The following is a 24506-nucleotide window of genomic DNA, read 5'->3' as shown; positions in this document are numbered from 1 at the left end:
AGTAGCATGCAGACTAGTAGGATTTTGGAACCTTTAGTTATGTATTTTCACTCCACTTTTTCCTTTTTTAATTTGTCCAGAGGTTTTTTTTTCTCAACTATCTGTATTTTATTGCCAGTTACCTGCAAAAATAATTCCCATTGTCCAAAATAACCATTATTTCTCTTTTGATGAAATGGTACAGTAAGCAAATGTCAGTTTGCATGGATGATTTTTAAAGACTGAATTTTGATAGCTGCTATTGCTGTTCCATTATGTCCCTGTGACAGGTCACTTCAGAACATAATGCAGATGAACTGCATGCCATGCTGTATTTTATGTAGCCCTGTAGCCTTTCTGAGAGATTACATTAAAATATGTTGGATAAATGTGAAGTAACTCATATTAGGATTTTTGCAGCAGCAGTGTTATTTTGGCTGGAAGGTTCACAGCAGCAATAATGTTTGAGCAATAGATGTGCCTTTGTAGCCAAAATGGTATAAGGCAGTAAGCAAGCCAGAACTTGTAAAGAGGGGCAATATCTTTTATTAGATCTGAAAACAGGCTTGTATGCATCAAAGCTTGTCTGTTTTCACTAGACATATCACTTAGTCTCCTGAAACAATATTTAAGTAGATCCTTTATCATCCAGAGGCAATCTGCTTTTTTTCAGTACACTAGTTCTTTCCCATTTATTTTTTTTTTCTATACCATTATTTAGGGAAGGTAAATGTAATTCAGGATTTAAATATGTGGAAATAACATCAATGGACAAAAGCTGAAGTTTATGCTGTAAAAAGAGCATTATTTCTGTGGTTTGACTTTTTGGAATATCAAGCAAATTGTTCTTTAGATGTTAAATTGACTTGCCACTACTTCTGTAGTTTTCACTGCTCTCAGTTACAAATTGAGACCAAATGGACAAATCTGATATCTCCAAGTTAATTTTCTTTTTGAAATCTAAACTACTGTAGTTCTGGAGTTTTCTGCTTTTGACCTTATTGCCAGTTATTTACCAGGTTAAAATGAGAATCAAATTTCATATCATAACATCCCTTTAATTATCTGCTTTTTCCTTGTGTTTGTACTTTCAGATGCACACATAGTAAGACATGGTTAGATGCACTTCTAGTTTTTTAAATCTATAACATAAAATCTTGACATCTTTAACAGAAATAGACAATAAAACAAAACAAAAGTGGACAAAATAGTGTATTTTAAGTTCCCAGAGACAAGCTAATTATTCCTTTATTTTTTTGAAATGACAGAAAAAATCTAAAGTCATCTATGTTTTGTGCTTATTTTTTTCCCCCCTGAATAAGATGGACCAAATTGCCAGCAGTTCTTAAGCATTTTAATTTGTGACTACACATCATGACAAAAGACTAATTCCTTATTCCTCTCAGGTGGAGAATCCAACTGAAGTCCACAGATTAATGTCACTAATAGTATTAATTTCACCAAGTAATAGTAGACTTTGAAGTTTTCCTTGAACCTTAATTTGAGGAATGTTATGAGTATCAAAACCATATGGCTGAAAGTTGGCAGCCGACTGCACAGCTCCAGCCTCTACTTGCTGGGCTAAATCCATCATAAGTCTGTCTCTATTTCAAAGGAGAGTGAGGCTCCTAACATGGTAAATAATACTCATTTCAGCTGGATCCATCTTGATGGGTTGTAACCCCTACAAACGGGGCACCTTGTCTGAGGTGGCTCCCTGGGATCTCTGGGTGACCATGGGGAAATGCAGCACCCCCTGAGCACAGCTTGCCCCATTCCAGCTTTCCCCTCCAGAGCTCTTTTCTCCAGTGTCTGCAGAGAGAAAGAATTAGGTGAAATGAAATTTGGGTTCTCAACAAGAAGGGTGTCTACCCAGAAGTGAGTTTTGCAGCTGCAAGCAAGATGAGCAATGGCTCACTTAGCCAGGAAGAGCCCCGGGCTGGGTTTGTGGGGCCAAGGTTTGGTACCAATGGGCCACAGGGGTGGCTTCTGTGAGAAGCTGCTGGAAGCTTCCCCTGTGTCCCTGGAGTCAAAACCAGCCAGCTGTGAGACAGAGCAGCTGGCCAGGGCTGATCCCATCAGCAGTGGTGGGAGCACCTCAGGTCTAACTTAGTTAAGAGAGGGGAAAAAAAACCTGTAGTTCAACAGCAGCCAAAGAGAGGAGTGAGGAGATGTGAGAGCAACAGCCCTGTAGACACCAAGGTCTGTGAAGAAGGAGGGGCAGAAGCTGCTCCAGGTATTGAAGCCAAGATTCCCCTGCAGCCCCTGGAAGACCCAAGAGGGCAGAGATTCCCCTGCAGCCCATGGAGGGCACAGGGATGCACAGATCCACCTGCAGAGCACAGGGATGGAGGGATCCACCTGCAGAGCACAGGGATGGAGGGATCCACCTGCAGGGCACAGAGGGCACAAGGATGCACAGATCCACCTGCAGCCCCTGTAGGAACCCATGCTGGAACAGGTGGATGCCCAGAGGAGGCTGAGATCCCACTGGAGGCTCCTGGCAGGAGCTGTGACCCCATGGAGAGAGGAGTCCCTGCTGGAGCAGGCTTCTGGCAGGAGCTGTGACCCCCTTGGGGATCCATGCTGGAGCAGATTGTTCCCAAGAGACTGCACCCCAAGGGAGGGCCTCACACTGGAGCACTTCATAAAGAACTGCATCATGTGGGAAGAACCCATGTTGGAGAAGGGAAGAGTTTGAAAAGTTCTTCCTCTGAGGAAGAAGTGGTAGAGAAAATGTGCAGTGAGCTGACTCAGTCCCCATTTCCTGTCCCTCTGCACTGCTCTGGGGAGGAGGTAGAGAAGATCAGGAGTGAAACTGAGCCCAGGAAGAAAGAAATGTTGAGGGGAAAGTGCTTTTTAAGTTTTGGGTTTATTTCTCATTACCCTGCTCCCATTTGATTAGTGATAAATTAAATTAATTTCCTGCAGTTGAGCCTGTTTTTCCTGTGACAGTAACTGGCGAGTGATCTCTCCCTGTCCTCATCTCACACATGAACCTTCTGGTGTATTTTCTCTGTCCTGCCCAGTTGAGGAGGGGAGTGACAGAGTGGTTTTGTTGGGCCCAGGGTGAGCCCACCACAGTTTCCATCAGGCAGCACACAGACAGCAAGTGGGTCACAAACTTGGGTCACAGGCAGAGAAATGTGCTGCCCACAGCACCAGAGGTGCTCAGGGAGCAGATCCAGTGACTGCTGCCTGCAGTGGGATTCAAGGCAGCCACTGATCTGCTTTACCAGACATGGATGAGGTGCCACAGCAGTCAAAGAGAGAGAAAGATGGGGTGAGAAAGGAGATGTGACAATGAGAGTCTGACCACAAACGATTCTTTCCAGGAATGGTTTCTTTAACTTATCCTAAACAATGGGCTACACTGTCCAAGTATTATCTACACAGTACTTTAAAACCCACATTCTAATAGCAAACAGCTGTTTGTTTGAACCACATTTATACCCTTTGCTTGTGTTTGTGGGCATTTGTGTGATTCCAGCTTTGGTCAGCTGTTCTTCTGGCTGATCTGTCCTGCACAGGAAGATCCTCACTGCTTGACTTCACTGTTGTTCATTTCCCTCCTTGAAAGGCTTAATTTGTTTTATCAAGGAGTAGAAATTACAAGACAACCATTGCTTCATGTGTTGATTGAAAATTCTGTCTCCAAATTGTTCTTGGGAGCCACACATAAATTTATTCTTCTAATAATTTCTTTAAAATTTTCACATGGACTCTGGGAGTGCAGAGCTTATCACACTGCACATATTTGTCTGGTGTAGAATCTTGGAGTTGCCCAAGAATGCTGAATTTAGATGCTGATGGTGCTTGCAATAACAAATAAATTACAGATTGGCTCCATCTCATACATGGGAAGAATTCATCAAGATCATACCTGGGGTTTTTTCAATTTCTACATGTGGCTGATCTGTTTTTGCATACCTTTAATGGTGTGCAAAGGTCATCCTTCAAAGTTATACAGATACCCTCAATGGCAAAATTTAGTATGAAGTATTTTAAGTCATGTCAGTATATCTTACTATCTGGGATAAGTACCTGATTAATTCAAAACTTAATTCTCTGGAAAAGAGTTTTCTCAAGCTCTGTTCATTTTCTGGAAGGAATATTGTTTCCTAACTATTCAATCTCATAGTGAAAGACTAAAAATGGAGATGAGAATTTGAGGATTGCTATTGTGACACTACTGAAGTTAACTTGGAGCACATTTACAGACTTCATGCTGTCATCATATTATACAGAGACAGCAACAGAAGCAGAGAAACAAGAAAGGTATTGTTACCTTCCTAATTTCCCTTTCTTGTGTTTGTGAAGGACTAAATCTATGATTAATAATATTTACACTCATATTGGCTGGATAAAAAAATGTAAAGTAAGAAAAAGTTGCTGGATTTCAATAAATGTTGTTTGAAATATCTCCAATTTCATACACCAGGACATGACACACTGTATTTTGAATGTTCTAGAAAGCTCTGTTATTCTTGCTAAATCCCTGATTTCTTTATCTGATGAAGAAAAAATACAAGCTAAAAGTTGTAGCTTATATAAAATCTGAAGCTTAATAAATATTACAATTACCTACATAACTGTTTCCCACTTAGCTGTAATACACCAGCATATTTTCCTCTCTTCTGACACGTCTCTTAAGGAAGCTTCTCTCACTAAAACCTACTGGGAAGTAAAGGGAAAAAATTACTTACCATTAAGTGCATTACTCAGCTTATATGAATGCAAAATTTTAAAGCCAACTGTCTTGTACACACAAAAAAAGAGTATTTTTCTTGCCTAAGTAAACACCACATATTCACTTGGGGAACAATGGCATATTAGTGTGGAAATATAATTTAAAATACATAGCAAACAATCAGCCTTGCATCTTGTCACAAAGCACTCACTGCCTGATCAGCTCACCTAAGATGTGGAAAATTTCAAAGACAGAAAGCAACTTCTCCTCCTAGTTCTCACTGCACTAATTAGCTCTGACTTGCTATTCCTTCCATGTATGCAGAGAACTTCAACTTCGTAGAGATCCTAGCCCTGCAAGATGAAAGAATCTGTAAATTCTGTTCTTTTGTACAGCAGAAATGGGTTATGTACTCAACACAGGCAAATTACAGTTAAAAGATCCATCCTGTGGTAATCAAAATATAGGCTGTCAATTTTATTAGAAGTATCAAATAAATATATAGAAGTCTTTAATGCAGTGGTACAACTACACAGCTGTTCACATAGGAATAAATGTGAAAAAACCCACTCAGTCTTCAGTCCCTCCCTGTCATTCATGTGTATGCAGTGTATTTTTAAATTATGGACATATTGTGCATGCTTAATTAAAAACTAAGACATAAGTGTGAAGTATAGTATGGCTTTTCTAGCACTTTAACAAAGCATAGATACATTGATTATGGAACATCAGATAAAGGTAGTGTATGTTATTTTGCTGCAGCTATGAGACTTGTAGGGAAAGAAAATAATTTTCCAACATGCCAATTGTCATAACTGAAGAATTCAGAAAAGGTCTCAGACACACATAGCCATTGTTCTGAAATAAAAGCAACAGATTTCAAAGATCTGGGGGTTGGACTGGATGATCTGTAAAGATCCCATCCAACACAATTTCATGAGTCTGTAAGATAAAGATGAATGGAGGCTGATGGCTCAGAGCTGGGTATGTACCAATTTGATTATTTGGGTTAGTTATAGTGCTTGATAGTGCAGGTGATGGGTCCCTGTGAAGAATGGGGCTCCCCACTGCAGGAGAGAGGAGGGTGCATGAGGTATGGAGAGATTTCAGGCTTGCTCCCTCCTGGGGCAAAAAAATAGACAGACTTGTACTCTCTAGCCTGTACAGCATGGAGAGGTTAGCAGTGGACAAGAGAGTTTATAAAATGTAAAAAATCTATCTCTGAAAAGCCTCTTATTTCTGGGATTGTGCAGAGTTATAAATGAGTCTACAGCTACTCATAGGATCATCCTCAGGAGGTTTCCCCTGAGGGTCCAGACTGAAGGATTAGGATAAAATGACCCTTTTGAGAAACAGCCACTGACTGCCAAGTAGGTGTTTCTTCCCCTATGGGCATTTTGTGTGAATTCTTCCCGAGTCACAATGGTTATTTATTTGACTTTCTTGCAGTCATGCTCTGGAGGAAACATATCACATTCTTGGACACTCAGGGATAGGATCCAAGATTGTTCTGCTGTAGTTGGTATTTCCTCTGCAGTGGTGATGGGCAGGAGCTGCTGAGTTTCACATTGTTTGACTGGGTGCAGTCTGGATGCGACTGGTTTACTTCAGACTGTCAGTTTTCCTCTGCTCACACACTTGGTGGGACTGAAGAGTGGTTTGAAGGCAAGGATGGACAGCTCTGTCCATCTTACCAAGTAAAACTCCTCTGTGGAATGTTAGAAGTTAATTATTCTCTGCATCAATTAGAAGGAAGAACAATAAGCAACAGTCAGATGTGTATCACGAACTGGAACTCCTCACACTGTCTCTTTAAAATAAAACTTACTGCTTTAAAGAGCTATTTCTGCTTGAGAGTGAAAGTAAAACAAAGGAGTTTGCTTGAAACCAGCAGCTTCACTCCTACTGTACTTTTGTCAGTGGTAAAACTTGTGAGAACAGTATGTAACATGAAAAAAGTTCACCTTCCCAAAAAGAAATGAGATAATCTCATAATAAGTAACAAATGCCAAGGGTAAATATCTCTAATGCAAACAGAAAGAAGGATTGTTTCAGTTTTCTTTAACCTGAAAAATTCATTCCAAAATCATAAAAGGAAATGCACCAGATTTTGCCTATTTATTAATAAAAGCATTAAAAAGCATAATGCAAATTGCCTCTCTTAAAGCACAAAAGCTCAAAATGTTGGGTACTAGGGAGGAACTGAAGAACAAACAAACAAACAAAAAAATACAGCATTCCTCTACATGCTGGAGCAGGACTCTGAGAATCTTAGTTTGAAAGTGGATGAACATTTGAAAGATCTAAGAAGTTGTCTTAACAGATGGGATTTGGTTTGAAGAGGGAATAGTATTATGAAAATATCAATGTTTAATATTTTATGCTGTGTTAGGAGTGCATTCTAGTTAAAAAAAATTCAAATGGTCTTCAACAAAAGTACAACAAACACATCAGAAATCATACTCTAATTTTTTCTTTAAATCATTCTCTGAATTCATTAATTGCCTCAAGGAAGACTGTTTTATTCATAAAGATGTTTCTCATCCTTAAAGGCCAGTTTAAGATGTTATGTTGGGAAAAGCTGCTAAATAAAGAAAAAGTACTAGAAAAGAAAGGGTTCATTTCTTTCTTCTCTGCTGACAAGGAGGATATGGTATAAAGAACATTGACTGAGACCTAGAAAATTGAGTTTCTGAGAGTCTTACTGCTAGGATCATTCAGTCCCCAAAGCTCGTGGGAAGATTATTCAGCCATGAGGAGAGTGTGTCACTGTTTTCATATCTTATCTGTGAGGAGCCAGCTCCACTCATGAGCATTTGCAAGAACTGGAATGTGCTGCAGGGATGCCAGAGTGACTCTTGAGTCTGCAATAGTTGTGCCACTGGGTTTTCCTGTCTGTGGTGTGAGGCTCAGACTGTCCTGGGTAGTGGAGGGCTGGTGGCATAAGGAATATCTCATGTGGATAATGTTGGTGCTATTAATCCTCTTTTTATTATAACCTAAACCCCATATTATTAGCTGGCACGTGGTGAATGATTCCTAATCTGTTGATCTAACACAATTTAAAGGGATGACAAAAATAGTGTCTTGCTTTACAGGTATTCATTTATGGAAATAAACTTTATCTAGTGTACAAAAATTAGGGTGGATAATTCCAGGCTTACATTTCATACAATACAGTTCTTAGAATTGATGTCTTTTAAAATACAATATGAAGATGCTGTGATTCTATAACATGTCGTATTTGGTGGTTTTACTGAATCATTGTGGTAAATATTGATTTAAGCAGCTAAGTCTCCAGAGATAAAATTAGGCACTGAGGAACAAACTCTGCCTACAAAAACAAAATCAGATGTATTTAAAAGTATAATAATGTTTGTATTAAATGTATAGAATGGTAGTTTTCTGATGCTTTAATGAATATTTTTATTCTGTTTGGAAGCTGGACATTTAAGTTGTTGTTTTTTTTTTTTTTTAGGCATCTTAGCACTGCAATAATGGCTGAGCTAAGTCCCTGGCTCTTCAGGAGTTCTACTGCTTTGATCTCTCAGATGTGAATTCCTGGGTACAATCTGGAGGACAAAGATTTGGGTTCTGCATCAGGACCATGCTGCCCATCAAATCTACCAGCCATGCCCAGGACATACCTGAGAACACCACTGACACAAAATCAGGAGAAGATTGTTCTAGAGAGGTTATTTTCATCCACTGACACATGAATGAGTGAATATTTTGAATTGTCATAGGTGAGCACTTAAACATGTTATTGGCCTTTCCTGAATAGTTCTATTAATGATATTTTATACTCTCTGTTATGAGCAATGTAAATATGATTTCTATTTTTTGCTTATGATAAAGGTCTTTTCTTCAAGAATAACCATCTTTAGCATATTTTAGAAATGGGGTGACAAGTTAGGATAAGAATCAACAATTCTCAGTTTCTGTATGTGGTGAAAAACTAACAGGCATCTTTGCTTTTAGCCTACTTTTGTCTGCCTACAAAGAACTCTGCTTGTCAAGAATTGTAGGTACCTACTCTTCAAGTGGAAAGAATAGCTGGCCTCCAGCCTCCCACAGGGAGAGCTGAGAATTAAAAAGATCCTTTAGAGAACCTAAGAATGGCTTTAGCCCCTTCAGCAGCTGAATAAGGTTTTATAATAGAAGTGCAAACGCACGTGCTGCAACTCTCAGTGAAAAGCTGTCATGATGCCACAGTATTTGCAATCTAAACCTCAGCTTTTCCAGGCATTCTCCTGCACTTTATAAGTGCTTCTGATGTACAAATAATTTCTGGCATGGCTGTTGATAGTTATTGATAAATATTTGGAAATTATAATCTCCCATTACAAATGTGAATTCCATGGGTGTGCTGGGAGCTTTCCCCTCAGTGCACAGTGTACAGCAGAATGAGCAGGGGCTGTTGGAATGAGCTACAAAATTGTTACAGTGAGCATCACACTTGTAGACAGGTGTGCACCTGTCGAGCTCCTGCTGTGCTGGAGGTGGGGACCTTTGGAAATGCACATGACAGGAGCTCCTGCCAGTGCCAAACCCCTCAGCACCTGCAGCAACAACTTCTGAGCTTCTTTGCTGCCCAGAAGAACAGTCACTGCTCAGACATGTAGGTTTGTACTTCCAAGGCAGCATCAGCAACTGGGTGTGAGTGCAGGTCATGGAGCTGTGAATCCCTCTGAGTGCTGTGAAAGCCACACCACTCCTCTTTCCAAGGAGATCTCATTGCCCAATTCTTCCTGCATATTCTCCCCTTCCTCCAGTCCTGCTGGCTTCTCTTTGCACTTGCCCTTTTCTTCTCTGACCTTCAATGGTACAATTACCTCTCCCATGCCATTCATCATAACTTTATCTCCAATTCTCCCCCTTGCCCCTTGCCTTGCACCCTTCTGCCTCTACTCCATGTGGTCCACTGGGAGATGCCTTTTCTCTTTTTGGGTTCCCTTCCTTCACTCCAGCTGCCCTAGACCCTTAGTTTCTGATGTTCTTCCGTCCCCCTGTGCCAAGAGAGTGACAGTACTGGAAAGCTGTGCCTGTTTGAGAGGACAAGGAACAGTTTGGTTTCAGAATGCTGTGGTTTTAGGACTGAGGCATTTAAAGTGTACATATTGTATAGAGTCAGCAGTACATCTGACTCCATTGCATGCTCCTACCTTGTCTTCTGTCCTGACAGCTTGAACTGGGCAAAATTTCCAATTATGCACATTGTGTCATCCCATATGCTCTCTGCCTGGTCTAGCTGCAGTCTCTCCCTGGGCATGTGCACATGCAGCCAGAAGTTGAGGGAGCATAACCCAGTTTCCTGCTTGTCCACCCCAGGGAGAAGAGAGGAGAAGTGATGACCAGAGTGACTGCACAGAGGGTTCACTCAATTCCCAGCCTCACGCCTTCCACTCCTCCCCTGTCCCAGCAACTCTCCAGCTGTCTTTGTGTTTACTTCTGCCTTCCCTGTGACATCCTCTTATAATCTTGGTTCCTCTTTTGCATGCTGGAGAGAACGTTATCTGCAGTCCTGGTTTTTTTTTCTCTTTTGATGGACTGGGCATGCCTGGGCTCCTTCGCAGCTCTTATCCTGCCAAGGCAATGAAAGACTGTGCATTCATTGCTTCCCCTTGTTCATGCCATCCTTAACAACAACAACAACAACAACAGCAACACCAACAGCAACAACATCATCCTTTCCATCCCAGCCTGCTCCTCTGTGCAGTTCTCAGCTGACTTATTAGTAGGCCTGTGTTTGTCATTTGTGAGATTGACTGCACAAAAACTGTAGGTGTAAATTTAATAAAAATACATCTGTAAACATTACAGCCCCCAGCGCCGTGGTTTTTATAACATGTAAAGTAAAGGTTTTCCATATCATAGTTTTAGGGTGGTAACTAGCTGGGCTTTATTTCAAGGTTATGTTCCTTGATCCTTTCCCAGGTGAGACACTAAAGAAAAATAGTCATGAAATTTCTAAAAGGAAGAAAAGAGGCATCTCAGATTGGTGTGATGTCCTATTGTAACATTCTAACAGGATTTTTCAGAGCTGGATGAAAGCATGATATATTGGTGACAAGAAGGGTCAGTCAGTTGCAGGGGGGAAAAAAAACCATGAAGTTTGGCCTCCTGGCTACATTCTGGACTGGATGACATTCCTGCTGCATGACAAATGTGCAGGCATCGTCTTCCCAAGCTGGAAGGAGATACAGCAAGAATGTGGGAGAAACCAGATGAAGCCAAGAGCATGATGGAATGATTTAGGAAATCAACTCCTTCTTTAGGAACAGAACTAGGCTAGTGATAGATATCTATAAGGGGAGTGGTGGTGGGGGAACCAGAGATGGGGAGCATGTCAGGCATGCTGAGGGGAGGCAGGACAGCAAGACATGGGATGCAGGCAACCAAAAAGACTCGTGAAAGTTTGTCTCTAAAGACTTACACGACCTTTTATAAGCCTTTAACATAGACATTGCTGAATCCTCATTGCTCAAGTCTCCATGCTCTTGTTTTTGTCCTCTTTATGTCTTTTCTGGATTATCTTTGATGCTTTGGTGTTAGAGGAGGAAAGCAGCCCTGTTTATGGCTTCTACTTTGCAGTATTGCTGCCCAATATCTTTACACCTCCATTAGTGCTGACAGTTTGTCCTGTCATTAGTCAGAGGTGCTATTTCTGCCACAATAATGGTGAACAATTGTAGTGGTGTGACAAAAAATGAGGTTTCTGGAACCTTTGTTCCATGCACTCTTGAGAATCTCTGCATGGCCTCCTGACCACCTGCCTGCATGAGCTTGGCAGAGCCCAGGTGAGTTGTGGGGTTAAAGACCACACAGAATAAAATTAAACATCCCAGCTCCCAAGCAGTAAAGCCTAAGGAGGAGTGTACAGCAGATGTAAAGAGTGCTGAAGAAGCTTCAGCTGCATGTGAGGCTATTCTATTTCCACAGTATGCAATGGATAAGTGGGAAGGCAGCTTACTGTGGATATGGAGTCATCATTAAAGCCAGGCTTGCAAGTTCAGCTTGTGTACAGCTCTAAACAAGGGAGGGCAGCAGCTTTTCTGGTAGCTGAGTTCAGCTGTCTCACACATCCTTGTGTCACCCCTCCTCCCACTCCTGCATCCTGAGAAAGACAGAGCTGTGTTCCTCCAGAGAAAGCTGGGAAAGGAGGGAGGTTGATCATTAGGCTTTCTAGATTCCTTATTGTCAGACCCTCCAGAATCTGCCTTGAGCAGCAGCCCCTCCTGAGCAGCCTCTCTGCAAAATGTCTTGGGAAAGCTGGAGACATGGAAGCAAAGCTACAGGCAGGGCATGGAAACACACCAGGTTATGCCATCTGTGCTAAAGGATCCTTCAGGATGCTCAGGAGCTTTGTAATTTCAAAATCATGGCTGTCCTTGACAAAGCAAGCCTGGAAAAGGATCATCAGTTTTGTCTATGCCTTCCCTGAGAGGCTGAGTCCACTCAGTGTGTGATGTTCCCTGAGGCTCTGAACGAGTCCAGCATGCACATGCAAATGTCTTCTTCTTTCAATCTGATGGAAATTCTGGAAATTGTCCACCCAAGAAATAGACAACTGAAAATTAAGTTATAATGGACAGTTTCAGGCAATCATAATGTAAATGTCTATACTACTTGGCACATATCTACAAGTAACATTTACATTGTAAGCTAATCAAAGTGCTTACTGGAAAAAAAAGCTTGGAAACAGGCAAGAAGCCCCTGAGATCTACACCAAGCTGGACTAGTGGAATAACAGAAGGTTTTCTTAAGTTTAATGGCAATTGACTCTAAAATAAAAAGCTACAATCAATAGATTTTAACAATTTACAGACCATGATAGAAAAATAAGCAAAACTTCCATGGCTATGGGCTCAATTTCCTTGTTTACCACAAAGCCCTATCTTGAACAGTCACATTTCAGCTCTATTTTTAGGCAACATTCATGAAGAGGAACCACAAGATCCAGAGCTCCTATGAGCTGTGCGTTTCCCAGGGAGACCTCAGGGAGCAGCTGATGCCTTGTTTGCTCTTCCAAAGGAGGTGGCTCTGAGCTCCCTCTTTCCTGCCACAGCCTCCTGAAAAAGGCACAGGAGGACAATTCTTCCTCACACCCCTTGGGATGTGTCAGGGGCACCCCCAAGGATGGACAGTGCTGCCAGCACTGACTCTGTGCCACATAATCCCAAAAACAACCTGCTAAGAGCTGGTGGATAAAGCAGAAATTGCATGTTAAAAACTAAGCCCCAAGTTTAATCATTCCTGAGGTAATGTACATAAGAAGGAAATGAAACTCCTCTCTAGAAGAGTGATATATTTGCTTATTGTCTGAGGAATTAAATACTGTGAAAACAGAGTCTGTGAAGTGTTTCTGCTGTTTTTTGTGCAGCTCAGAGAGTAAAGCCTTGCTTTTACTGACTATAGACATAATGATAGAAACCATCCCTTGGTGCAAGACTGAATTTAAAGTGGAAGAGTTGATATGATTATACCATAAAATTCAGTCATACTGAAAATGAAAGCAAAACCCATGAAGGATTTACATGAATCCTTAAAGTGACATTAACTTCAAGAAAAATCCACTTCACTTTTACAGCAAGCATTTCTGGAGCAGGAGGATTTAGTGCTGAGGAAGCACAGTTTATTTAAACATCCCCTTGAGCAGCTGTAGAGGGGTTTGAAACATCCCCAATTCCCCTCAGGGGCTCCTGGATGAAGGTGATGGGTTTGGTTCAGGACCACAGGGGAGGTTCCACTCTCATCACCCTGTTAAGAGGAATAATCTGGGAATAGCTGCTGGGATGTTTATATTGTATAGCTAACAAATCAATTTAGCAAACACTGCTTTTCCCTTTCCCCCTAAATATGCTCATGGATCCTGTGCAGCACTTACAGACATCAAGCAGAGCAGCTGTTTCCCTCATAAATTCCTATTTTCAGTCACTTATGACAAAACTGTGGCTTTTCTCTCCTCTTGGAAAGTCTAATATCTGATGTCTGCTCAAATTTACTGAGCAAATTAAACATCAGGTGGTGTCCCTGTGTACATTTAGGAGTGTAAAAAGTGGCAAAATAGGTTTTTTTGAAAGGCTGTAGACCAAGTGCAATTATTCCCATAGCATCCACCTCTGTGCTGCCTAGAGGCAGCCAAAGGGCCTCTCTCTGAAAAGGCAATGCATTTACCTTTGGACAGGTGAATCTCCCACCTTTTAGCTTTTATTCCATTTGCCCCATTCAAAGACACACCAAAGATGAAGATTTGCTAATAAAATGAGATTATAATTTTAACCTGTTAAATAAAATTTGTACAAATACAACATAATGGTTATTATTATAAAATATAATTTAGTATCATTATTATCAATATGCAAAAATGGAGCTGGAATAATTTCTAGTATGATCAGTAGTGGAGAATGCATGTCTCAATGCTGAGTCTTTTTAATGAAGATAAATTGCATTTAGCTATTTTCATGGATGCTTCAGCCTAGTCAAGGCAATTAGCTGTTTTTTTCTCCTTGAAATAATAAATTTCTGTTTGTACCTTTTACCTCTAAACTGAGTAAATACAATATAAATGCCCATGAAACTTTGGGAATTACATAACAGTCAAAATTCAATGACTACAGATTTGCATTTATTAAATTCTTTTAGCATTGAGGTTTATCATTTAATGTGAACTCGTGGTGATCTCAAAATAATTCACAGCTTTTTAGTGGCTTCAATAGGGCATCAAAGCAGACACATCCCAGACAGAGGAAGAAAAAGCACCTCACAGTAAAATAAAACAACCACTGTGCTACTAGAAAAATGCTATCAACTACAATTAAACTTAGTGTGACATATGTCGATGTAATTTTTGCAAAATAATGGGCAGCCCCTACCTATTTTCATACTTATTTGGTTATAACACTTTGATATAGACCCACAGATGTATTTTCCTTTTCTTGGTGATGCTGTAGCTTGTCTGGTTTTGCACCTGACAAGCCAAAAGCATCTACATCCTAACCTTGTCCAGAAAAAAGATTGTACCAATTTATCTCAATCTTTTCTAAATTGGAGTAGTTAAATTGATGTGTGTGTGTGTGTGTGTGTGTGTGCAGCTGATGGTGTTGATCTACATTTCTCTTCCAATTAATCTCTCTGGCAGTCTCTGCACATTCTGCCTACCAACCAGTCCCTGAGTGTGCTTGGGAGGAGTTCAGAGACTGCAGCTAGGAAAGGACTGGGCTGCAAACAAAAGCAGAACAGAAACTGGAGTCCCAATGTGTTTTGCTTATTGCTCAGACCTCCTTTGCAGTGCAGCATTTCCCAGTGCCCCAGATTAGGAGGTTTGTCACCAGAGACTGTCTGAAGGCTGACCACATTTTCTAATTTCTGTGGAAATACATTGCCCTTTCCAGAGGTGCAGTGCAGAAATAGTTATTTTATCTTATAGGACTCAAGCTTAATAACCTCCTATAAACTTAGTCATTCTCATCTTTCTCCTTAGGATTGAATTTGACCAACATTCAAGCATACAGGTTCTCACACTCCCATCACTTTTATGGGGTTCCTCTCACCACCAGCATCTTGTCCCTGGGCTCCCTGTTTCACCATGCTATTGGAAATATTTGTGCAGTTTCTCGAGGCAAGAAGGAAAAAAGTTGCCTTTAACTGTATCTACTTTTCCATGTGGATATAGAACCAATTTTGCCAGAGAGAGGAGGAGGCAGCATAGCTTAGAACGAGAGCAAGGGGAGAGGAGGACACCACCTTTCAGTGGCTGTGCTGGTTTGGAGCATTTGTCAAGCTGCATGCTTCAGTTCAGCCTTTTATTTCACAGGATGCATCCTCCTAAGGAATTCTTCACTGGTATTTGTCATGTTGACTAAGGAAACAGCACTGTCTCAGCCCAGGAGCTGTGTGTGTCTGGGGCTGACTCTCACTGCCTGTTGGAGTCCTGGCTACTGAGGTTCAACCTTCAATTAGTGTCAGATACTCAGTGATACCAAGTGGGCACAAAGATTTTGCTGTGGCCTATCTGAAAGACAGGAGTAAACCCAAAGCTTATTTGTGCTTACCTGGGCCTGTAATTAAACCACTAGGACACTCAGGTCTTAATCCAATTGAAAGTTCTTTGATTACAGCATCTTAAATTGTGCCTTCATTACAAACTCAGCAGGCCCAATTATTTTGCAATTATGAGCATTAATAAGTGGTATAGGAAAAGCAGGACAGCCTGGAGGATTTGAGGATGGCAACTGCTCCTGAGAAGGATGTGGATGTGCTGCTCAGGAGGGATCAGAAGTTGCTGCCAGGCAATGAGGGACCTGAGAGGAACCTCCTGGGATCAGGGGCAGGACCTAGATCATCTCATCTTCCAGAGGGAGATTTGCCATGGCCTCCCACACTGCAGAGAGCAGCCCCAGGGAACCAGAGCAGCAGAGGTGCTCCTTCCTTCAGGGCTGCCAGAGAACCAAGCACTGGCAAATGTCTTTGGGTAAAGCCCTTTCAAGCTGTCTTTATCACAGGCATAGCTGAGAGATAAATTGGAACATCTCATTTAGCAAGGAAAAGCCCTGGCCTTGTGTTGTTCTCTTTGGATCAGGGAAGAGAAGTTGTGGTGGTCATGGAAATGATCATGACAAAAGAAGATTTTCTAACTCAGCATGGTCTTTGTTCTTACACTTGCCTTTCTGTTAAAGCCTCATTTAAGAACCCTGGGATATGATTTGACTTAACTAAGCTCTGGCTCTTGAAGGTAGTTTTCTCACAAGCTGCTGTGCTGGTCCATTGTTGGACCAAAAAACAGGAGATGAAAAGAGGCCACAGACTGGTGACCACTTCAAATTATAGGAAATAAACTAATCCCTTTTTATAATGACAAGAATTAAAAGATGGTGATAAAGAGACAGTTACTTGAAAAGATTATGGACAAATTCTAAATTACTGTTAAGGGCACTAAAAAAACCACAATCCATTTTGGTTGAATAAAGTTCTGGTGATCACTGCTGCTCCACTGCTCACCTGCTGGCTCTCCTGTGTTGCCATTTTGGAGGCAGGTGGACTTTGAGGTGACAGCCTAGGCAAGTTTGAAGGCATCTGTCTCCTGTCAGTGCAAGCTCTGAAGCAGAAGAGGCAGTACTTGAACAGGTAACAGTTTCAGGATTATAAATTCCACCTGTTACCTGTGCCTTAGAGAAGAAAGCTATCTATGCTTAATGGAAGCACATCTAGCACAATGACAAGCAGCATTACATATTAAATGATCTCATGTTTTAGGAGCTGGGAAGCATAAGTTCAAGGTAAATATGAAGTTACTGAGGTTGAACATGTTACTTCTCATCACCCAAGGTAAGGTAACTTGTTCTGAGCAAGCTTCAACTGAAAGGTTTTGAGCCTTGAGAGAAAGGTTCAGCCAAGGCAGTCCCTGCCCTTTCCTATCCTTGTGGCCTCATCTTTATCTTCCTGCCCTCCCCTTAGATACTGATGTGAGCCAGACCAGGGACACAAAAGGAGAGAAAGAAAATCCTTTCTTCTGAATGATGACTTTAACTGTCTCCCAGGAGAATTCCCAGTGCCAGTGAGGAGGAGGAGGAGGAGGAGGAGGAGGAAGGGTGGGAACAGATGCTGGGCACATCAGAGGGGGAGTTTTCAGCTGCTCCAAGTGGTTAGACAGGCTTTTTGCTGTAATATCAAACCACACCTGGAGTTACACCAGCATGGAGCCAGGCACTGTGAGCATGTGGGACAGGTGACATGGCCTTGTGCCATTGCTCCACTTTATTGTCACACTGTTAGAGCAATGGCCTTCCCATCCAAGGCTGGAACTCCCTGCAGCCTTAAAGGAAGTGCTCAATTACCAGGTGAGCCCCATTAGCTGCAGGGGTGGCCCTAATGAGATGAGACCCCTGTGTGCTAGACAGACCCTGGGTTCTTATCAAACACAGCCAGGGATGTCAGATGAGAATTACAGAAATATGAAGAACATGCTGAGCATAATGCCAGTGCAGTGCTGTGACTGAAAAGGCTGATGTGGAAGGACAATTTAGGACAAAACTGGTCTCTATGAATGTCAGACCTCTGCAGTATAGACAGCTGCACTGGCATGGCTGGCCAGACTCCCTTTGGAGCCAACTGAAGAGGAGCAAGCTTTTCTAGGATGCAGTTAATCCCATCCTGGTGTAGATACACACAGCTAAAGGTGATAAATACTTGTCTGATATTTTAAAAAGGCTAAGTTCTCTAAAGGCAACTATTTTTAAATGAGAGAGTCATGCACTTTGAGGGCCTGCTTTATTCAATGTGACCATGCAGAGATCCTTTGGTGGCTTGCAGGAGTGCACACTTGGCCAGAGGAATCCCACTGTTTATCTCCCAGGATCTGCAGGATGAGGAAATAACATATTTCTCCATGTCTGTGGAATCATAAGCAATTCTCCTCACAAAGCAATAATGAAAAATTGCATCAGACTCTGAGGGAAAGTAGTGATGAAAGAAGGAACTGGATTCCATTCTCCAAAAACCAAAAAGCTTTTGAAAGAAGAAGAAAACTGGCACAAATTGAGCTTTGTCCTGGACTGGGGCAGATATTTCTATGCAGTGTGATGCTGACCACACAGCTGCCCCTTTGTAGCTAATCCTTGACACCTGTAATGAAGTCTGTCTTGGTTTCTTTTGCCATTAGCATCTTCAGGTGTATTCTTCTGTTTAGCAAAATGTTTGGCTCCCTTTAAAGACAAAGGCAGACACTACTAGACTTTTTTTCCTGAACATCAATCTACCTCTAGGGCTGTATAAACCTTCAAGGCAACAATTACTCAGAAATAGACTGTACTGTTCAGTGTGGACACCCAGAATTTTGCCAGCTGTGAAGAACTGCCAACACACCTCCATCTCCTGGGGGTATAAAGAGGCAGAGCTGTCTCTCTGCCAGAAGAACCCCCATCTGCAGACACAGTCACTCCTTCCCTCCAGGGGCTGCATCTCTGCTGTGGCAGTGAGGAACAAAGGCTGGTCCATTTACCTGCAGCAGGGATGTTTTGTCAATGGAGGGCACAGGTTGGACTTTTGTGCAGCACAAGTGGTTTCTGACGTGCTTGACCTTGATGTCTGTGCATTTTATTTCTTTTAGCAAAAGGTTTTGACTGCTGATTTCGACTCACTCATTCTGGGGCTGCTGGTGATGGGCTATTTAGCATATTAATGGGAATAAATGCTCCTCAGCAAGTCACACTTCATCACAGATTGCTAAACTTCCTTTGCATTATCTCACTAAATAATATGCATCTATGCAAATTACATTTATTCTTAATATGTCTGAGATGCTCATGAAAGTGTAAAATAGATACTTAACAACAAGTTCTTCTCCCTCCTTAAATTTTGGCTTCATTTGCTGTTTTATTTAAATGAGGGGTCACAACTGGCCATTGAATAAAAACATTTATTTGATTTTGTAAAAACCATGCTCACCTGTAACATCTTTGAAAGCAGGCAGCATACACTGACAGGTTCTTTCTCTTTGAGAAGAACACATAGCCCTTTGCCTCTGCTTCTGCTTGGGATGAGAAAACATGCAAAACAATGCTGTCATTTAAACCAGGCTGCTAATACCTGATCCTGTAAGGGTTAAATGGTGTCACTGCAGTTTCACTTCCTCTCAGACAGAGAGAACTACACTGTATGAAATAATTTGTTTATATTCCTTTCCTGTTCCAGACAGAGTTACCAAGCACGTTAATGTGACTACTGCATCAAACACTTGCAGTCCTTCCACACAAAGCAATTTAAAATGAGTTTTTTGAGCAGGTTTTCTTTTCTTGACCTCTTCTCGAAATGTAAGTGATCCACAGATAATTTTGCATTAGGTTATTGGCCTGGATAAAAGGCTTTGCCCTCTAGAAGCATTTTCAAGTGTTTGGAGTGATAAACTCCATGTTTAGGGGCTAGTAATCCAGCAGGCTGTTGTTATTCTGTAAATGGCAGATACAATAAGTGTGCAGTTCAGGTATGCATTTCAAGAGAATATACCTTGTCTGCTATTAAACAGTCACTGGATAATGCAAAGTAAAATGCTTTTTTGGAGAAGTTTTATGAAATCTATGAGTCTGTGGGATCACAGATAAATGACTGCTAAAAGAAAAGCTCATTGACAGCAACATGTGAGACCAGGCTACAGATAAATTCAGTATAAAGCACCTAAATGGGGACAAGAGGGAAAATCCAGGATCTACAAGGCTAATTCCAAACTCTGCTGTATGATGCTCAGCCTTCTTGCTCAGGCTGTACCCTTTACTCAGTTACACAAGAAATTGTGACAAGATTAATGTCAAGCTACCAGAACTTTTGTTAGGTAACTATAAGGAATGAAAGCAGAACAGAAGAGTCTGGGAAAAGGTATGGGAAGGAAAAAGAGATGCAAGGAGCAGAAAGAAAGATTTCTTCTACTATATTAACTTTTTCTCCTCTGTAGTCTTCTTTGGGCAGCCTAGTCTTGCTCCAGGGACAGCTGTACAAGCTGTAATTTGACACAAATTCTTTTGCCTGACACTTTTGTATTCTCTGCTACCTTATTTCCTCTAGTCAAAACAAGAAGAAAACGTCTGCAAGGACTGCATGTATTTAAATGGTGCAGGTGATGATCCTGTAGAGAAAATGCCCTTGTTTCTTGACTCCACCACTCTTCTCCTTTTCCATGGTAGGTCATTCCCATGTGCCCTTTCAATGCTGCTTCTCTCCTACATTTTTTCCTCTGCCTGCCTTGAAATTAAATCAGATGGCACCCTGACCCAGGACAGCAGGCTGCCACTCAGTTTTTTTCTAGCAGGAATTTTGGTGGAAGGTGGGAGCTAATTGTGTGGCAGGACCAGAAAAGGCTTTTCAGCTAGAACAGAGGCATTGCACCAAAAATTTCTTGCAATGGAGAAACACTCAAATATTCTTAATTTCAAGGAAACTGCTGGTAGTTTTCATGGGTTGTTTGCCAAAGATTCGTTATGCATGTGTATTTAAATAAAGGCCATGATATTTGCTTAGCAGCAGGAGGGCAATAGTGTGTGACAATGCTGCCCTACATCCATTCCCTGGGATCTGGCCAAAGCAACCTTCCCATGCATTGTATGAAAAAAAGTCCCAAGCTGACTTCTCTCAAACATGTCAACCCAAGATTTACTCTGTAGTTTTCTATATTGCTGTTTTACTCACCTTCATGCTCATTTTGTTAATTAATTTGCAGCAATCTGCCATTCATGTGAACCAACTTGGCTTCTTGAGCTGAGGCAAAGAGGAATAGTGACTCCTTCACATGGAATGAGCTCAGTTCCTCTATCCCAGGAAGGTGCCTCCATGCTCCATAGGTACAGACTAAAACTACTGAAGGAAGGAAGGAAAAGTTGCTTAATGCTGGATGGGGAGTAAATATTAGAGTCCATTTCACCTGATGATTCAATGGGTGAGAGAAACTCCGGGAGCTTAGAGGAAGCCTGTGGAGGAGAAAACAGAGAGATGGAAGACTGATGATTTACACTTAGAATTTGAAAGACATATAAACAAATCCTAGTTAAGTCCCTCTGATAAGTGAATCATTGCCAGCTGTTTTAAAATGTCAAATGATCCTAATGTTCAAAATGATTGCTGAGATGGCGGTTCTTTTCTAAATCCCTGTTTTCAGTTGCTCCATATCTTACCTTTGGAAGTGAAATTTTTCCATTAGCCTTGACTTGGAAATGAAAAATTGTGCACTTTGAAAACTCAATTTCAAACAATGCTACCCAGCATAAAGTGGACTCTGTTCCTCTGAAAAATGTGTGGCTGCCTGACATTTTCTAGCAAAGCAGCTGGCTTTATAATTTTCAGTCTTACAATTCTGACAGGTTGGGAAAATTGTGCAAGGAGAAATACTTCACTGATATTAGGGCTTAGGAAAAATTGCTCTCTATTTGGCAGAAGTTGATTTTCATTTTTTGTGTTGAGAAAAAAATGAATTACTGGTGGCACAGGTAGTCTGAAAGAGTTTTGAAACCATACTTTCAGCTACAAATCACTATCTGATTTTACTGGAGGGATTACTCAGACACATCTTGCAGGTCCTGTATAAGTACAATAATACCAGTCTTGTATTCTGCATGTATTCTTGTATTCTGAGCTCTACCCCCATGAAGCCCAAAGCTCACCTGACCCACCACCTGTTTATCTGTGGTCAGGTTTGTGGCACTGGAGCCAGGGAAAGGCAAACACTTGGGGTATGGTGGAGACAGAACCACAGCCCAAGCAGAATTAATTGCAGGCCTTGTGGTGATCAAGGCTCCAGAGAATTTGCTCACCATGGCCTGGATAAGAGCAGCTCCAAATGGAATTTTTAGAAATAAGGATTTTTTTTAAGTTCCACGAATATTTGGATGAAGGAGAGGAAGCACTCTGGTTCTGTGTCTCTGCAGGGAAGGGCTGCTTGAACATGGTGACTCCACAGACTGACAGTTCAGCCTGCAAACACAGCTCTAGGTCAGCAGCTGAACTCTGGCTGCCAGGAAAGCAGAAGATTTGTTACAAATCAGATGCCCTGGAGCAGGTCTCTCTGTCCATGCCCTGCAGGCTCACTGAGCTGGGCAAGGGGAGTGTGAGCAAACACTCCCTGCTCTTCTGAACCTCATCGTATTCCAATTAATGGCTCAATAGTAACAGGGGGGCTGAGAGACACTGTAAAGGCTGACAGGGTTCACTTTTAAAAATCAGGAACCATTGCTCTCACAGCAATGTCTTTTAAATCTACTTTATACAAATCCCTTTTATAAAGGACAGGCAAATGACCAGTTCCTACCTAGGCAGCAACCTCCCTCTGGCACGGATCCATTTCATTTCTGCAAAGTACTTAAGTACATGCTTAACTTTAACCACCTGAACTGTCCCACTGGAGCCACGGAGATGACTCATGAACTAAAGTTAGACCCCTGCTTGCATATCCTGCTGACTGTGGGCTTCTGCAGTATCTACTGCCAGATGTTTGGGAGAGGAAATGAAAGAAACTCTGTAGTGGACAGTTAAGGGAGTAATTAACTAACAGAGGAAACTTTGTATCGCTTCCAAATATCTGTAAAGTGATCTAACATGACAGGTGATATTTTGGTAGGCCAGACATAGGTTTAAACAATTTTTAGTCCTATTTATGTCTTGATCTTTTATGTTTAGTCTCCTGGATTCTTCTCTAATGCTCCAGTCTGTCCACACTGGGCTTTATCAACTTTGTGGTTTCATCCTAATTCAAATATGCATTAACATTCTTCATTAAATACAAAATTGTAGGGTAAGAAGAAAGAAAAATGCCATGCTCAATGGATGTAATGCTTCACTGTAGAAAGGCTAGAGTAGAAGACAGTGGGGTTTCCAGCATACCTCTATTTTTGCAATACACTGGTTTTCTTTTCTTTTTTCCTTTTCAGCATACTCACTTTCACTTGGATTGTCTTCCAGAAGCTCTTTATGAGACCACAGCACAATCTCTGCACAAATAGCACAGTGCTGGGATAGAGTTAACAGGAGACTTCAGCCTGAATATCTCACAACAATTCCTATGCCATATGCAGCACCCATCACAATAAGGTCTTTGATTCAGATTATACAACCCTGCACAATGCCCCACACCAGGCAGCTCCCACAGCCAGAGCCCAGATTAAAGGCAAACCCCACACAGTGGGATCCCTCCAGTATTCCCTGTAGGATGGATCAGGCAACCATCACTTGCAGGACCTTGTGCATTTTGTGGAAGTGCTGTTTTCCTAGTTCTGGGTTACGTGGAGTTTTAGAGAAAAGTGCTGTCACAATCTGAGAGAGAGAGAGAGGGTGAGAGTTTTATTAAGGGAATCTCCTTTGCCTCAAACACAGCTTTCTTTGAGGGCTGATGCTTCATTTCTTCCTGGTGCCAACTCCAAGGGCTCTAATTCCCCAAGTGACAGCAACAAAATAAAACTCCCCATCTCTGTCTCACCACCTTTGTCACCAGTGTGGACTTACCCTGATGCTTCCTGGACTTTCCCTGGACTGTCCACACACAAATGCCCATCTCAGATCCTGCCTGAGCTGTATCCACTGGGCCATGCTGGCTGAGCTGCTGTTCATCTGTGGCAGCTCCTTGCAGAGGTCAGTCCCTGGCTGGGTCTCACTCCCTTTAGAAGCTGGAACCTCCAGCACAGGCCTGACAGGCTGGAAGGGACTGAGCAGGAAGCCTTGTCTTGCTAGTGCATGCTGGGGGAGTGACTTTACTCTGGAATAAATTCCTCTGGAATGAAGGCATGCAGGACAATCCTTTCTGCCATCACCAGCTCAGTTTTGAAAAGCAGTGGAGAAATAGCACACAAGAGGCCACACTGGAAATGAAATGGGCTGCTTCAAATTCCTTCAGTGTGAGTCCTGCCTTTCCTTAACGTCCATGGGAACTCTGCCAGTAGCTGCCCTAGTGCTACAGTTTCTCCCTTTGTTTTAGTGTCCAGCAAAGCCTGATTCCCACATCAGCTCAGAAGATGGCACAGCACTGATTTCTAGTCTGAAAGGGAGCACAAAGGCATTGTGAATATGTATCTTATTCTTAACTTTCATCCTACATGACAACTACTTTTAGTTATATCATACCCCATACAGCAAACCTCTTTTCCTTGCTAACACTGGAAGAGAAACAAAGACTTGTTTTTCTCTGAAGTACTAGACCTACTCTGAATTTCCATCCAGAAAAGCCCTTCCAATATTTATTTTGTCCAGAAAAAGATCATAGATGGCAGGGGGTGAAACACTGACTGATATTTTAAAAAGTTTCTCCACTGATCTTCTAGCAGAGGAACCAGGAAGAGAATGTACAGCTAAAGTTCTTCAGTCACTT

At 41.8% G+C, this 24506-nt stretch overlaps 1 long non-coding RNA gene across 1 annotated transcript; it reads right to left on the bottom strand.

Moving 5' to 3' along the window:
- Positions 1-4569: 4569 nt before the first annotated feature.
- Positions 4570-22532, bottom strand: LOC306809514. The gene is made up of 4 exons (XR_013776254.1): positions 22458-22532; positions 20846-21123; positions 9835-10253; positions 4570-4656 (listed from the first exon to the last, which is right to left on the bottom strand). It is a non-coding gene; the product is annotated as an uncharacterized lncRNA (long non-coding RNA).
- Between the last annotated feature and the right edge of the window lie 1974 nt (positions 22533-24506).

Source organism: Erithacus rubecula, assembly GCF_903797595.1.
Source record: "Erithacus rubecula genome assembly, chromosome: 1".
Lineage (NCBI taxonomy): Eukaryota > Metazoa > Chordata > Aves > Passeriformes > Muscicapidae > Erithacus > Erithacus rubecula.
This window is presented reverse-complemented; position numbering and strand designations above follow the sequence as displayed.